Below are 17,983 nucleotides of genomic sequence, written 5' to 3' on the forward strand. Positions count from 1 at the left end.
GCACCAATGGTCATTAAGATACAGAGTAGGACTCTACAGCGTCTGGATCAACCCCGTAGATAATAGGAACTCCAAGAACATGGCAACACATCGATGTTGTTGCTCTGACATGGGCCAAGAATTGCAGCCAGGTTGAACGTCTGCCGGCTAGCAGTACCCAACTGAGCACAGAGTTGCCGCCTCTCCGTTTCGTACAGCTCACATTCTGTTAGGACGCGCTCAATGTTCGCTACGACGCCACATTAGGAACATAGGCTGCTGTCACAGTACCCGATCCGGTACTAGAATTGGGGAGTGAAGGCACGTCAGAGAAATCTATCCTCAAGAGGAAGGTAAATTCTAATCTCAATGGATGAAACGTAGGTGCTGTGGCGTAATCTATTGTGTTATGATGAGCGTACTCTTCTTTTTCCGACTGACGATAAACGGTTGCCCCGTTACGAGTACCGTTACGCGAAAGAGAAAGGCAAAATTTCCCCCACGCGGCGGCTGACGCTGAAGGCCGTCAGGAAAGCGGGCCAGAGGGTCATCCGCGCACCTCATTGGTCGGCGACCCCTTCCCTGCGCTCTGTCTGGCCACGCAAATATAAAAGCCAGATTTGGCACTCAATGGTGGATCTGTGACTTTGGTGTCTCGTGTGTGTTGGTGGCTCACGTTGGACTTCTTCTCCGTCTTGCCCAGGAAACAAATTATTCGTCCACTTTGGCCGCTTTCTTCGTGTTCCAGGTGAGGCGACTGCCGAAAAGGATTACTGCTTCCTCTGCTTGTGTGGCGGATTTCGCTCGTTCGACTCGTGGTCCTGCACAGTTTCGTACGCAACGCCCGTGAAGGGCGAACCTGCGTTTTCCGGGGTAAACGTACAGGGGTATAATGGTGGCTTCAGAGCGTGAGTGACATATGAAGTTGAATACGTGGTCATTTAGGGTAACTGTAACCTAGCGTGTCTCATATAGACATAGGCGCGAATTTCTCGTTAACTGAACCGGTCAGAAAAGAAACCGAACCTGACTTTTTGCATACGCATGGTTCTTCCCCGCTTATCCAAGCACATTTTGGTTCTGAGATCACGTGTGCCAAGTTCTTCAAAAAAGGAGTCGCTATTCGTGTATCAAAATTTACTCTGAGGAAATTTATTGCAATTCTACTAGTAGAATTAATATATTTTCTAGTCGCGAGTGTGTGTTTGAAGGTAGGACGCCTTTACCCTTTCGTCTCAATTACGCATACTATACAGCAGTACCAAACGTATCGTTCGCGTACTTTCGTATGTAGCAAGCAGTTTTGGTTGAGCGTCATTTCAGTTGTAAATTAAACTGAGAAGAGGAGTGATGTGACGATGAGGATTGATCGCGAAAAGAGAACCGTGGAAATGTGATCACGCGTATCATATCCACCTCGAACAGCGGGGAAGATCATCCGTCGTGAATAATTTAGGCAGTAATTAAATGTCACGCAATAAGTAGGCCGCGAACGTAGCTGCATGTTCGCATTTTTTTCTTCTTCTAGTTTTTAGAAGGCAGGTCGGGTAACGGCGCACTAGGCGCACTTCGAAACAACAACAACAAATAGGTAATGATGATGTAGTGGGATGTTTCGCCGCTGAGGGGCACTTAGAAAGCGAGAGGTAGTAAAACCCTTTTCCCTTCTGAATAATACGATAACAAATCGAACTTATTTTCGCTCCTTTTTCCCACTCTCTTCGCCTTTTTCCAATGATATGTTCTCGTGACGCTTGACTAAGCTTGTTGAATAAGCGACGATTTACCGGCTTTATTACCTTTCTTCTAAGCAGTCTTGGGAAGTAACTGAGTTACAAGTATCTAGTTACAGTAACTAGTTACTGGTACGGGAAATGTAACTTTTAACTGTAACTAGGTACTTTTCTGGGTAACTAGTTACTGGTTTTCGAAATCGCAGATTTTCCATTTCGGAGCCACCTCGCATCACACTTCATTTGTCTTCTCTTTTCCTTTTTCTCTTTTAACGACTTTTTGGCCGCCTCTGCGGTTATGCTGTAGTTCCCTATACCCTCAAGCCTCAAAACAATAAGGACTGCCATCCTTGAAGAATATAAACGTGGCACAGCCTAGGCTGTCGCTGAAAAGAACCACGTGTCATATGACCGCCTTGAGTTTCTACACGCGAAAGAAACAACGAAAATCAAGACGGGACAAAGAAGAACTGTACGGCGCATTGCAACGCTGACTATTTTAACAGGAGCTTTGTTGGAAAGCAAAATACGGGTACAAAGTCCGCGTGACCTGAATGGGAAAGGTCACTAATCCGAACTTCAGCCATTCGCTTGCGAAGGGAGGTCTTTGTCCAAGGCTTTCTGCCTTCGAGGGGAGGCTATATTTTGTTTGAATATTCACAGTGTAATAAAAGTAATTCTGCGATAAAAGTTGATACCTCATCTTCATTACTAAATTTTCTGAAAGTAACTGTAATTTCGAACTGTAACTTAACTAGTTACTATTTTCGCGATGTAACTGAGCTATAACTTAACTACTTTTTGGCTCGGGTAATTGTAACTATAACTAGTTACTTTTCAAAGTAACTTTTCCCACTACTTCTTTTAAGCATACACTTCGTTATTGTATATCTCATTAGATTATAATTTTGTCAGCCGTTCTAGGGTATATAGTATCGCAGGGGACAAATGAAATTTTGGCAGAGCTAACACATAATTGATCAAGGAGATTCACGTCGAAAGTATAATTAGTACGTGAGAACCTACTCTGTTGATTGCATTCTTTCATTTTGCAAAATGAGTCGTTCGGAAAACGTGAACACGGTGCGAATAGGAACAGCCCTAACCGCAAACCGTAGCTGGCCATATTCCCATTTTCTCACCTTGTGAACTTCTGCAGCGTAAATATAGCGATGCGCGCGCACGTCCGGTTTCCCTTACAAAGTCGTCGGTAGCCCAGCTGCATGATTTTACAGTGCAGTCACGAGTTTTCTGCTGTTCGCTTCGCGGTTCTTTAGAAATTCAAACGGTTGAGCAGCAGGGAAGTACACTGGTTTCCTGTCTTTGCACTGCCACACTTTGCCCTCGGAGGGTCGCGCGCCTTCTTCCTATTTGAACGCGCTGAAAAAAAAAAAAAAAAAAAAGAACGAGACGACGCATACGACCGGGTGGAAACTGGTTTTGCGCCACTGACTGACAGCTTCGTTGAACTGCAACTTCTTGCGATATATGCGGAACCTGAGACACTCCACAAACTCGCTATAGACGCACCTGACCGCAGCTGAGAAGGTTCACTCGATGTAACGAAACGCAGTACCAGTGAGACATGTTTGTGTCATTCGTAATGGTATTCACTCCTGTGCTCGTGGTACTGCACATAATAGACAATTGCACTTTATAAACTTTAGTGTTGTTATGCCACCACATCATCTTCCCATTTATGTGTGTGTGTGTGTTATGCCTTAAACAAACGACTCACTGTTGTATAGCGATGCTAAAATTCCAGTTACAACTTGTCACTTGACGCGAAAATGGCCGTCACTTTCCTTCCTTCTTCCTTGAAGATGTGAACAGTTAGCGTAATTTCGGCAGCAGAACGTAGCTATACAGTATAGCGACTTTTTCACCTTATACTATCCCAAAATGATGTTCCCATTTTATTTTGAATGTACGGATTAATTGTTAACCAAGGTGAATTTTACGCCACAGTTCAATTCATGCGTTCTGCCGTTTAAGTGCATATTACCTCGCGCTCCTGCAATATAGTAATGGGTAATAAATCACCGAACGGAAGCACTGAAATTGATCACACTTTGTTAGTGTATCGCACCTAGGATGTCTTTGGCTTGATGCTTTTTTATGCTTCACACGCACTACCTCATGAATTACTCAGGAGAGTATACGCTGCCACACGGCGTACTTATCTCCCCTGCTGGGCACGTTCTTTACGGGCGTACGGTAAGCAATAGATACGTCTAGCGATAAACAGCGAATTCAAGTTCGAGGCTACTATCGTTCGCGTTTGTTACCGATGGTCAGCTGATAAACATGCCGTAAACGTTGATAGATGCTTTATCGGTACTTGAAAAACATCATTAGCGGTGTGTTTTCTCGTCAGGCGAATGCCGTAAGAACACCTGTTAAGGCTGATTCACATTACAGCGTCTACGGCTGCGTACATCGTCTTGCGTGCACCTTCATTCTAGCCTGAAGGAGGTTGCGTTGCAATGATTCGCTGTCAGCTGAACGTCGCTGGCACGCACCCGCACGCACGCATTGAAACGCAATAGTGTGAACCGGGCTTTAGAATGTAACGAGCTTCTTAAGACGATAGCCGTTAAGTCGCCAGAAAGGTGTGCATCCGAACTTAGGACCGTCCTGGGCACGGAGAGGTACATAATGTAAAAACCCCGAGACTAGGGAACACGAAGGGACAGACACGTGTTGTGTCTGTCCCTTCGTGTTCCCTAGTCTCGGGGTTTTTACATTATGCATCATCTTCACCAGCTCGCTTGCTTCTTAGCCATTTTTTCACGGAGAGGTAGTTGAGGTAGATAAGCGCATGACGTCTAGGCTTCACGCTTAGTTTCCGAAGGCAGAACATGACTCGCTCACTCATTGGTAGAGTGTAATCAATGTGTCTAATGATGACGGTTATGGGGGAAGGGCAATGTGTTTATTAAAAAAAGAGGAAAAGGAAAGGACAGCTATAGGATAAAGTACAAAACCAAATATCCGGATGTGGTCATTGAGGTGAATGTGTGAATGTGAAAGTTCTTTCATAGTTTCGTGGAGGATTTTAGGAAATGTTTATATCAACAGCACTGACGTCATGAAACAGCGCTGGGTCATGTGTGTAGTTTCGAAAAAGTACTTTGTCCGTGACGATCCCAGTCTGTAACTGTTTTCCTTTTCGAAGTATATAACCACTATAGATACGCTTTCCCTTCCCTTTTTTCTTACTTTGCATTAAACATATTCCCCCCACTATGGATACCTTTTATTAATCCTGACACATCTGGAGCAAAACTACAGGAGCGTGACCACACATAGTCTGTATTGTTGGGGACTTTGATAGGTATAACAGGGGCTTTTCCCGGGCCAGTTGGATCTGGTTCTTGAAGTTTTCTCCAGCAATCCATGTCCATCAGTACGAGTGGAAGTTAATCTGGTTGCTATTCAAGGGGGGGGGGGATTTATTGGCAGAAAAAAAAAAGGAAAATGACAGATAAAAGGGCAAAGGTCAGCCATGCAGCACGCCGGCTTGTTATTCCCTAAAAAAAAGGGGGGGGGGGGGCTATTCAAGGGATTAGCAAGGCGTTTGTGCATATCCGTTCGGTCATCTTGCACAACGCTGATGTCACTGTTACGGGTTTTGGATTGTTCAGGTACGTACTCTTATAGCAGTACCCTAAGACGAGCAACCTGGTAGTTATCAGGTACCCGGGAACAAGGCATGGCTGAGGGACATGTCGACGATATCTATAGATAAGGAGTTCAAGCACCAGATGTATCGCATTGTGCACTTGCTATGGGCCAAGAGCTATGTTCTGCAATATTCAAACTACACTTTCGACCTCTGTAGGACTATCAGGAGCAAAAAAGGAGGCTGAAGTGTATTTCATTTAAAAGGTCAGACTTACTAGGTCATACTTATCTTCCAAGTTGACCTGTACATCACTGGCTACTAACACACAGGTTTATGACATTGCGTAAGGTCCTGCAGGCAAAAGTGTATGTCGTGCATATTTAATTCCTTCCTGTTGCAAAGGCGTGACGAGGAACTATTTTTGACGTCATGGACCTGTCGCTTCCCGTTGGCGACCGTACCCTGCAAAACTGTCTTCAAGCGTTTTCAATTGGAGAAATCTAAGTTTGCCAAGAGCCTGTTCTCAGCCGTAGTCTCTAGTACAAGTCCCTTCAGCAACTATGCCACCTTACAAATAACATGTGATGATGACGACGATGATGATGATAGAAGAAAATTATGGAGTGTTGGGAATAACAGTGTGAGCAACGGCCTACCTGAGAGCGTTCGACAGATACGGTATCCGCATATTATGCTGCCATGCAGTCCAACGTGTGAGTTTTAAGTTTACGGTTTGGCAGTGACGAAACAGAGAAATTATCTTATAATAATTAGAGCTCAGATAAACTTTAAAAATGTGGTGGTGGCCGCTGCCCGCACAGCTGTCAATGGTCAGCCAAGAACTCGTGTAAGGCGCAAAGAGTGTGAGGTCAAATGATAATTATCTACTGACTCCACGTGCGGAAGTTGGAAAACTTTGAATGCGAATAGACAAAGCGTGCTGGCCATCCTGAAACGATAGATTCAGTTCGTGGGCTCCGTCTCGGGGTTGTGTTGACCCCCCATTTCAAGCATCTGCTTGGCCGCTCCGACTCCATGCTCTGCTCTCGCTGTGCCGTTTTGGCAGATATCAAACATGTGCTACTTGACTGCTAGCTTTAACTCACAAAGAGCAGCACTTCAGTGTCTCCTGCACCATTCACGTCGGCAACCATACTGGGCCTTTAGTTTAACGTGACCGAACATCATCGTGCTCTGCAGTATTTCCTGGCCTTTTACCGTGACACCGGTCTCCTCTCTATTTTATATGACGTGCCTGCGTACCCCCGTGTGATGTGTGTTCTATTGATGTTTTCGCCGCCTCTAGTATTGACCTACAGCCTGCGCTGACTGTCATGCTACCATTCACTTGAGCGTCGTTCATCGTCTCATTATCATGCCACATCTTTTTCCGTCCATCGTGTCTTGGGGTAGTGGGTCGCACCTGATGTAGCGCATTACTCCATTCATCATCATCAATTTACCTGTTGTTGTTGTTGTTGTTAAGAGGACATAATACCCATTGAAGTCATGTGGCAACCACAAAGTGTGGGTCTGATTCCCGGACAGTGGACGGAAAAGCAAGGGAGTGTTTCAAGATAGTTGGGCAGGTTGGGCAGTAGGAGTTAATGAGGGGGAGTAGGCTTTGATTGGGAAAGCGCGTACATATAGTAGCCCTCACGTGAAGGATTCCAACAATAATGAAGGATGACTGCACAAGGTCTCAAGAGATCAGGGATAGACTGCACCCACCCCGTCGTCTATCCCGGCCATGACGAAAACAGTTAAACGGAGGGACTGAAAACAACAGTCATTTTGATCGCCAAGTCCCCTGCAGCAAGATTATATCCGGTGAATAAGAGGTAATCAGCAGGTAGGGGCCCCCGCGTGGACGAGCACGCTAATCATACCCTCCGAGCTCTGATCGATGTTGCTACCAGAGTAGCAAAAACGTTTACGTGGATTTCCTAGTGAGTGGATCGAAGATGTGTCGCTATGTCTTTCCTTGTGGACTAACACAATGCGTTTTGGTGCACGCTAACCATATAATCATTATTATTCATGTCTGTACACAACTTGCACCTTGCACCTGTATGCACCGTTCGTATTTTTGAAGGCAAGACAGGATTGTGGTTTGTTACACACGCACACACACAAATAGAGATACGATGATGTTTGTTACAAATGTTCTCTCCATACTGAGATTTAGGGACTTTGTCGTGCACCGTTCTTGTGCTTATACGTGGACTATAGAGAAGACGCCGATTAATTCAGCGCCCTTCCACTTTGGGACTTTGAAAACTTGATAACGTGTCGATTCTGCCTGAATATTCGCGTAAAAACACCAAGAAGCATTATGAACAACGTGTACCAATATGTCAAGCGCGGTGCATGCGCGGGATCCGTTACGTAAGAGCTTTCAACACGGACGTATTGACATATTTTAACCTACACCTGTCTTCGATGTCAATACCCTTCACAGTAACGGTAGTCTTGCTGTGCGTATAGCGTATCGCGCTGCAGGTGGGATCGTACAGGATAGGCTAGGTGTTGTTACGAAATCGAATGGACATTTCGAAAGATGTCTGATTGATTGATTGAGATATAAAAAATACGGAGATGCCTTGCTACTTTTTAACTATCTTTCTCAAACTGATAAGACATCCACAGGAGTATAAAAGTGATAGGAAATGAAAATAGAAAAGAAACTGCATGGGAAAGCTTCAGACTAGAAGTTTTATCCAGAACTGAAAGCGATATTAACATAACTTTTTTTTTCTTCCTTAAGCCTAATCGAGACGGGTAGACAGTACGCTGAAGAGAATTATGAGCTGGACTAAAAAAAAGGAAACATCATTTTCCATTTGGCGAAAGCAGCTTATACCAGGCGAAAAGGTGAAAGGCGAGTGATGCTGCTTGTATCATCGTCGCTTTATGTGTGTGTGTGTTGTATAGAAGACAGAAACAAAATGCAAGCAAGTTCGTGTAAGGCTAGGCGTGTCGTCCGTTTGTGTCTGTTCTTGTGGTTTTTCTCATCATGAAACTTTTCCTCATTTCCTCATTTCCTCATCCTCTCATCTGAAACTTTTCCTGCGTTTAGGCTATTTGATCAATCAGGTTTTATCAATAGGACGTGAGTCCTACAAGGTCGGACTAGCTATAGCTCAGTGGCTCTACTTTTCAATAACTAACAACGCTAAAACGACATACTGAGTAAAAGATGGGGCCGTTTCCCGTCGTGCTGGCCGACAGTCCAACATTTTAACAATATTCGAAAGTCGAGCGTCAAGACGAACCAATGCCGCTTCCAGGATACGGCGCACTTGAGACACACCAGAAGTATACAGCCTGTTTTAAATAACGTGTCATAAATTCATATTTCAAAAATCATCTTGTCCGAATAACATGTACGGTATTCATCTTCGGAAAACTTTTGCCACGTCTTAAGGCTACTTTTAATTAGCTTTCTTTCGCGGGGAGGGGGGGGGGGGAGGGTATCGTTTACCGAACGAAAGAAATAAATAAGAAAGAGAGGGCGGCCCGCCTGCCAAGACGGGCGGCAAGTTGCCACGAGATGAGAGACGAAGAGGGGGGAAAACGAAAAACGGGACACACCAACAAGACACACAACACATAGGGCGCGTCTCTTTATTCAACCCGAGTAACTCGCGAGTTTGGTGTGACGTAGCATCACGTGACCCTGGAGTAGCCACGCTTCGCCGGGAATTTTCGAATGGTTGGAGTCATTCTGCGCTCAGGATGGCAGACGTTGAAGTTTCGATTTGCGCAAAATTGTAATGTGTATTCAGAAAGAGGAAAGCGGAGAACAATATGTTTCTGTTTTCTCTGAAATTCGAGATGAAATCGGGTGCAATTAGCACGTATGTGTTGTTACTTGCTGCTGTTATTCTTGTTACTTGCTTAGGTGATTGTTACTTGCTGTGCGGCAAGCAATCCTCAGTAAAAGTTGCATGCACCTGGTGGTCAACCCTGCACTCCTCGAGAATTCCTCGAAGGTGTAGTTCGTTAGCGGGACCATGGGATTTTAGAAATTAGTGAAAGCGTTTGAAAGCTAAATACCACATATGCGAGTGAAAGAGGGCCATATACGGAAACTAAAAATGTAAGAATAATAAAATTGTGCAGCCTATAACCTTTTTTATATGCTTTAGAATAACACAATCTGAAGCACTTCTATACAGCAGGACAACCTGCATGAAAAATGCAAACACCTAACATGAACTAATCTATAACTAACCAACATGCTGTGCCAGCGCGTCCGCCCCGCTAAGCATAATTATGCTTAGAGAGAGAAGAAGTGACATTAGAAAAGTGGACATTAGATGCGAAGTTGTTTGATTGATATCGAAGACAATATCAACAATATCCGCTTTTTAAACACGGATTGCCATCTTACCATGCAATCGATCATTATCTACGTTTCGAGGCCGAGAATTTCTGTGAGATCAGGAATTTCGCAAGCGGAATATCACGGCCCTGAAAAATAATCATACTGTATGAATAAGAATCATATGCTGTATAACATAGCCTACAGTATTGCAAAATACTTGCAATTCCAGTTGAATAAAAAACGAGCCTTCCCAAGCAGCACAATGTACTGAAAGTCGAGTGCAATAGGGGTGGACGGTATGTGTATTATCAATGTTCTTTAGTTTCAGGAGTCTGTTCAAGGCCTTCCGCCTACCCGTCCACCCCTATTGCTCTCGACTTTCAGTACATTTTGCTGCCTGGGTTATTTAATGCAGACACGGGTAAGCTGAGCACGCTTTGAAAGCCCACTACATTTCTGATTCAACCTTCTATCTTGGTAGTAACCTTCCAGTACGTCACTATAACACTGGAAAATTTTCCTAAACCAAAAGCTTTCAAAACTTGGTTATGACCAAGCAAAAGAGGGCAAACTCTCGTGTGTAGCAGACGACGAGGCCACACGCCCATGTGTCTGACGTCATAACCCTAGCTCACCTTGCTTTGGAGCGGAGTCGAGACGAGTTGTTACCAGGGTGAACTCTGGCCATTTTTCACCGCAGAGTTATGACCTCATTTCCGCAACCCTGGCTACTTTTCGCCCACTTCGAGTCACTCAGAGTTGCCAGAGTTGAATAAGAAAACGCGCCCATAGCAATGACCCGTTCAGTGCAAAGTTCGGTGGCTGTGCCATCTGGTGGTCAATTCACCATAATAACTTTTAATTGGTCATATTTGTTACAGCAGGCCACAGGTTCGTTGGTGAAATTAGTTGGTCACAGGTTTGTGGTTTACAGTTGGTAGCAGGTTGTTGGTCAGGCAGGTCACAGCATCGTGTATTTCTCCTTTGCTGTCAGAGAACACTTAGCAGGTTACTCTCCTTCATAGGGTGTAGGACTATGCTTTGTGTAGCCCGCCGTGTTGACATTGGTCCAGTGGGTGAAATGGATGACTCCAGAAGGGGGCCTGGGTGACCTAGATTCTTCATTGTCTCCATTAGACGTCTCTGCTGTTTGTATGTTCTGCAGTGAAGCAAGATATGTTCTATATTTTCTTCGACATCACAGGTATGTTGCACAGCGCATCTTTGCTTCTTCCTGTGATGTAGAGGACGTCCTTAGTCTTGGCGCTTCGAGTTCGCAGTCTCATTAGAAGCGAAGTTTCTTCCCTTGTGATGCAGAGGGAGTGTGCGTGTGTGTGCGGGGGGGGGGGGAGCTGTTTGCATCGATGTCCTGGCACCGGGGTGAAAACGCCATACATCTTGATTTATAGCATTTTGCGCTTGAGCGTTACTTGGAAAAGCGGGAAGTGTAGGCGGAAGTTTTGCGGCCTCCTTGGCTAGTGCGTCGGCTCTTTCATTTCCAGGTGGGCCCTTGTGTGATGGTGAAGGAACCAGCGCCCCACCCCTTCAGTGTCCGCCTCAGCGTCGCGTTGGCGTTGTGTCACCACATATCGTCTTCTTATCTGTGTTTCTCTCTCTCTCTCTCCTTTTTTCTTTGTGTGCGTGTGGTGGACAACGAAGTGAGAAATATACACGCATGACAGTTGTGGATGAAACTGTCGGCCTGCTGGCTTCTGTGCCGTTTAGCAGAAGAAATTCGGACGCGGCATAGAATGGGATCGCTAAGGTGTAACTCGTGAAGACTCTACCTCCGAAGACGCTACCTCCGACTACGACTCCGTTTCTTCAAAGGCTCAGCATACGACTTTTAAGAATCTCAGAAACAGATATATGCTCTCGCATGTCCCAACAGAGGAAAGAAACAAAAGCGAAACCACCGCGAAGTTTAGGTCACTTCGCTAAAAACGCAATTCTCTATACCGACTTTCGCTAAAACATAACGCGTCGCCATTTCCCCTAAAACATTATGCTGTACAACGTGTCCCTCTATAAGAAGAAGCCTCTAAAACGAGGTTCGCTAAACAGATGGACTCCGATGCACTAGTTCAGTTCTGGAGCACAAGTGATCCACACCCAGACAGAACACTATCTCCTGCGGACGTTCGAAACGTGTTCTGTCTGGGTGTGGATCACTTGTGCTCCAGAACTGATCGTTGTGCGTATTGACTTGTGCATCGGAGTCCATCTGTTTAGCGAACCTCGTTTTAGAGGCTTCTTCTTATAGAGGGACACGTTGTAGAGCACAACGAAATACATCGAAAACGTCGCGCAGAACCGCACTGTTTACAAACGGTTTGGCCGCCGATCACGGGCGCCGCCATCTTTAAATTCACGTGTGCCTTGACGTTTGCTGTGACGTGCGACGAACCTGTCCAGGATGCATTGCATTCGCCCAGCACCGCTTTCGTCTACTGAGCAATACACTGAATTCCACCCCTGTGGGGGCAACCCGCTGTGCAGTCGTGTTGAGGAGGTCGGGAGAAAAAAGTGCTAGCTGGCAAATTCCGGGCGCTCGGAAAGCGCCACACGACCATTCGGGATTGCCTCGGTTTGACCTAGCGAACATGACTGCTCGGGATCTGGCAAACAAAAGTTGCCACGAAATGAGCCTACGAATTGGTCATTATACTATAGTCGAACACTGTCTGCTGGTTCGATCACTATATGTCAAAACCAAAACCAAAATGTCATTCGCGAGAACAGTGTTCTCTAAAACGTGCCCCTATTCTCTGAAACGTAGTTCGATACAACGAGCCTTCCTTTTGCTGCACCGTAACTCGCTAAAGTCTAACCTCTTCTCTAAAACGTTATTCGCTGGCTTGCTAAACTGTAGGGGAACCCTTGTGCATTCCTAGTAAAATGAACCTCATTGCTCCAGGCAGAGCCGTAGCGAGGCAAGTTTGCGCCCAGGGCAGAGTAAATCTAAAGCGCCCCCTCCCTTCACCCACTGTCTTTAGAAACCCTGTAAACAAAGAAACGAAAACGCTTAGTTGCACTGCCGAGATCGTAAATTCAAATTTTCTTCGTTCGCGCTCTATCCTGTCAACCAACCTGCCAGGGCCTGTACCTCCCCCCCCCCCGCCCCCGTCGCTACGGCTCCTCTGGCTCCAGGGCACCATGTCCGAGAAGTTCAAGACCGTTGCCTTGATTCAGAAAATAATTACATAAGTCTAGGTGTCTAGAAAAATCCGCAACACACAAGGCCTGGTGCAAAGCAAATTAACATGGTACCACACTCTGACGAGGTCAAAGTTTCGGTTGTCCCATCGGTAGCAGGTTTCGTAGTGGCCCTTTGAGATGCATATGTGGAACAGTACGCGAGAATGTGCCCAGTGTCTTCCACGGTTGCACATAGTGTACGTGTCACTGAATCAGCCCCTCCAAGTCAGCCCCTTTTTATTTATTTCTCTTAATTTATTTGCTTGCTTGCTTTTTGTTTTGCAGAATAGCATGCCGACATACCGTTTGGCTGACCTTTCCTTCCCCCTTTTTTTCTTTGTTCTACTAAATATATCCCCCCTCCAAGTTTATGGAGGAATTGGCGCCCACACGGGAGTTGAGTTGAGTTGATAAAAAACAACTTAAGAAATAGGCAGAGAGCCGGCTACTCCAGATCACTTAGGAAAACAAAAATGGCTAACTACAATAAAACCAATGAGTGACAAAGACACTCAGTCAGTCACTCACACACACTGTCCACACACACTGTCACACTGTGTCCACCAACTTCGAGTCTGCGCAAAATCGCACAAATGCCTGCATGGAAGATGGAACTGATGGTTGGGTGTACAAGGGCCCCGAACTTTAACCACATCTAAGGGTCTGCCATCCAGCCGAGCTAAAGAAGCCCCACGCCCACGCAGGACGTTTAGACGGGACTCTGCAAAACCGTTTGAACACAGGTTTGAACGCCGGTATCCGTGGATTGCTTGTACGCAGCCAGAATGTCCTGGACTGTCATCACTCATAATAGAACCCCAGGCTATGGGGTAGCGTACGTTCCACTCCTAGAATGGGAAACCTCCCCACTTCCCCGCCAGAATATATAATTGTTGTCGTGGACTGTGTATGGCAGCATCCATGACATAAGAACGATAGTATGGCTCAAAGTTCGGCCTTTGAATCACTGTACAGGGTGTCCCAGCTAAAGTCTTACCAGACTTAGAGTGGAACCAGAAAAAAGACAAAGCGCTCTACGCGGTCGAAACCAACTGGAAGTCGTTTACATTCGTACTCCCCGTCCACGAGTATTTTTTTCATTGCTCCTAATTAGACAATTCTGCCGACATTCGTCCGGAACGTCTTCGGAAAACCCAGGGAAAACCTCAGACAGCACAACCGATGACAGGATTCGAACCCGTGTCACCTCCCAGTCTCGGCGTGGAAAGCGATCATCCTAACCACTATGCCACGGGAGCTGGTTTGTACAACCTGCCGCAATGGAAAGTTGTATAGCTAGTTGTACACCATTTACCCGTGATACATGGGATAAGCAACTAATGGAGCAACTAAACGCATAAATGCATTGCATTGTATCTGGGACAGTGTGTGTGAGTGACTGACTGAGAGTCTGTGTCACTCATTGGTTTTATTGTAGATAGTCATTTGTGTTTTCCTAAGTGATCTGGAGTAGCCGGCTCTCGTAACGAGTGCCTATTTCTCGATTTTTTTCTTTTCTTATCAATTCAACCCAACTCAAAATAAAAACATTGTGATATAGGTTCCATCAACGTGGCATAAACGTCCTCTCGACGTTGACGGCTCATTTTTCTTAAATTTTTGAAGGACGTAAGGCATAGAGACGCAAGTGACATGTTTTGACGCAATTGCGTGTATCTGATCCTAAGTCGTTAGGGGTCCTTTGTTATGCAAAATCCTGCGGAGCGTTAAGCCCTATGTTATTGTGTGAATGCAAAGGATGTGTCACGAAAACAGCGGGGCAGTAATCTCTATACAGTGCAAACCGTGAAGGGTACATTCCGGTCTTCCGATCGATGTTATGATGCATTTTGGATTTGAAAAACGAAGGGAGTGTTATTACCATTGAGGCAAACACCAACACCATTGAGGCAAAGAACTCAAAAATATAATGCAAGAAGAACCCTCGCCGGAGAACTTCTATCAGGAGCAAGACCTTGGAGTTGGAGTTGGACGGACTAAAACAAGACCTTGATTTTGACTAACTGATCATTTCTTCACTAACCTCTTTGTATATATTTTTGTTTTTCAAGCTAGTATCAGTAGCAAATTTAAGCTTACAAGTGAGGCAGTCGTCTGGGTTAATAATTCGAACAGGGTACAGAATACGCATAACACTGGAGGAGAATTCTGTTGGGTAGCTAAGTGTGTATGTCTAATAACGTACCATTCGAGACGATATCGCAGGATATGGTGATATTGATATTCCTTATAGTTTTATTATGATCCATTCATCTTATGGAGGCAGCTATCTATAGCTGCCTCCATAGCTGCCTCCATAGCTGCCTCCATAGCTGCCTCCATAAGATCACGTTACATCACGTTCTCTAGAACGTGATGTAAGAGATACAGAAAATGCCAGGGGAAAATAGAGCATGCGACAAACATACTTTCGAACCCAAGATGTTAGTGGACCATGCAGGTCTTACGTGATGTGATGTGATGTGAATAATGTAAAAAATGGGGATGTGAGTTTCGATGAAGTCAAACTGACTACCCCAGTACACTTAATACGTAACTTAACTTCGCGGAATGCGATTGATTGATTGGTAAAAGACAAAATTGAGATTCTAGTCCCAAACTATTCGGACTGGCTACTCCAGGACGCGAAATGCGAAAGAACATGCATGTGTACTTTTTCCTGCAAACTCGCAACAACAACAATAAATGAAGGAGAAGTGATGCTAAAGATGAGTGCGGCTGCGGGTATACCCGCGGATACCCGCCCAAGTTTCTTCTTCGCGGGTACACATTTCTGTCTCATCGTGGGTTGCGGGCAAGGTGCGGGTGGCCCCGCACTGCCTCCGCGGATTTCGCGGGTATACCCGCAATACCCGCAGGCGCAAAGCCAGCCCGCCGGCTTTTGGTGCACGACCCGATTCATAGCGAACATTTGGCCTAGTATATACTTTCCGATACGTTCAATATCCAGATCTTCTGTGGTGCGTGAGATGGTGGCAGCTTTATCATTTATACGGGTACTGCATTTTATGCTTAGACTTTGAGATAGACAGAGGGGGCAAGAGTCCAGCTGATTAAGGCACCCGGAAAGGGCGGTTCGGGAAGGTTAGTAGTATGGGTAATGAAGAATGGAGTAGTGTATTGCCCCTGGCGACGAAACTCATCATTCGTCATCTAAAAATAAAGTTTTTGTTGTCACGCTGTGACTATGTTTGCCGCATGGGGCTAATTTTGGCTATCTTTCGACAGCACGACTGGAACGCTTCGCGTTAGCAACCTGGCAACCATGTCAGTAGTCGCCACAGCGTCTGACGCATCAATAAATCATCTCGTGCTGTGAGGTTCCTGTGGCATAACTGAAACCTACGTACGCATTTTGCTGCGGGTACGTCTGCGGGTATGCGGGAACGTGTCGGGATGTGCGGATGCGGGCTGAATCGATGACATTGCTGCGGATGCGGGTCGTGTTCCCGCGGGTGCGGTGCGGTTGCGGGTACTAATTTTCATACCCGCACTCATCTCTACTGATGATGACACGGAGTGCTTCTCCGCGTTAGCCACAGCACCCTACCCAACTTCACAGAGGCTAATATGAGAGGATGAATTATGGCGAACGCGAAGCGGAACGCAGGTCGGAACGCAAGATGCGCAAGGTCGGAAAGATACATGTTCAGCCTTGTGAAGCAGAATAAGCTGAAGCTGACCTCAGGTTTAAATTTGATTAAAACATGATGCAACGCGACTCGCACATGGTTGCAAGACTGTGTGTCGCGAACGACTTGAGAAGAAGGCCAGAAGTACGTTGTACATTGTGTTCATTCCTTTCCAATGTTGAGGGCGAACTGTTACAAATTTTATAAAGCGAAAGAAACTGAAGACACATAGCAGCATCGCCTTCTGAACAGCACACAACGTCTTTCAGAGCACCGCCTTCGTCACTTGGATAAGGGGGGGGGGGGGGAGACTTGAATGGAGCTATCAGCACTTACAAAGACGGAAACAGCATGCATTGTTTGCTGTGAAATTCGCAATTGAGTACAAAATACAGACAAAATGTAATTTTTATACAGAGTAGAAAATGTTCGCGACAAGATTATGTGAGCAAGATACAAAGATGACGAGAAACGTGGTTACGACACGTAGTATACCTCAACTTGCGCACTGTAAGAGTGTAAAACATGCGGCTACATGGAAAGTTCGCATCCTGCACAATGAGCGAAAGGCATCCCCATATCATCGTCATCATGTATATCTCTCTCTCGCATCCGTTACTGCTGGCCGGCATCAGCCCACCTCATCGTACTCTTTGTGTGTGTCGCATCCTTTATAACTAGCAAAGCTGTTCCAGGTGTTTACAATTACTCTAAAAACAAGTCTCCAGAAATCTCATCAAAGCGAGTGATAAGCATGTACAGAATTTTCACTTGTAAATCATTTAGTCACACACCTTCTGGTGCGCCTCTTTACGCCTCAGGGATTTTCAGTGAATAGCTTTCCGTCGCAGTTCTGGATTAGATGGTTACGTAATTTGCGACACAGTGAGGCAGCATTAAACCTGTTTCCTTACAATCATCGAAGGCAGATCTGCGACCCGAGAGTGTTAAGCGTGGTACTTCGAGTGTAACACATGCGCGGTCAATCGTAATTTGAAGAACGGATAGATCGAGTCAGTGCATTATGCTGAAAGCCATACTAACAGAGTTCCTGCTCATGTGTGAAACATCAGGTATTATCATCTGTCTTCAGGCTTACAGAGATTGCTGCAAGCTAGGTAGGGTCATTTACTCTACCTTTGCCGAAGGTGGAAGTATGTTGATAGCTTAATGGGCAGCGTGCTTTGTTTTGCATTCTTGTATAAGAATGTGGACCCCGTTCGCCGTCTCTCCATCGTTGAGCGCCCATGAACGAGCAGCAAAGATTCGATGAATGAATGACTGCGTTGATAAATTCTTTCCGTCTTCGTCAACTCACACAATGAATCTAATGAAGCCAAGGGTTCATAAACGGAGCATACACCTGCGCATGCCTTTCGAAGAAACGGACGGGCCGTACCCGCAGTGGACCACCAGAAATATCTTCAAAGCTGAAAAGTACCTAACTCGAGCGCGACTTCCA

At 45.6% G+C, this 17,983-nt stretch overlaps 1 protein-coding gene across 1 annotated transcript in view; it reads left to right on the plus strand.

The window, feature by feature from the left end:
* The first annotated feature begins 557 nt into the window (after positions 1-557).
* LOC135383399 (U-scoloptoxin(01)-Er1a-like) overlaps positions 558-17,983 on the plus strand; it is a 48,692-nt gene continuing 31,266 nt past the window's right edge. The window contains exon 1 of the mRNA XM_064612871.1: positions 558-727. The gene's annotated coding sequence lies outside the window, so the exon portion shown is untranslated. The remainder of the gene's footprint in view (positions 728-17,983) is intronic.

Source organism: Ornithodoros turicata, chromosome 2, assembly GCF_037126465.1.
Source record: "Ornithodoros turicata isolate Travis chromosome 2, ASM3712646v1, whole genome shotgun sequence".
NCBI lineage: Eukaryota > Metazoa > Arthropoda > Arachnida > Ixodida > Argasidae > Ornithodoros > Ornithodoros turicata.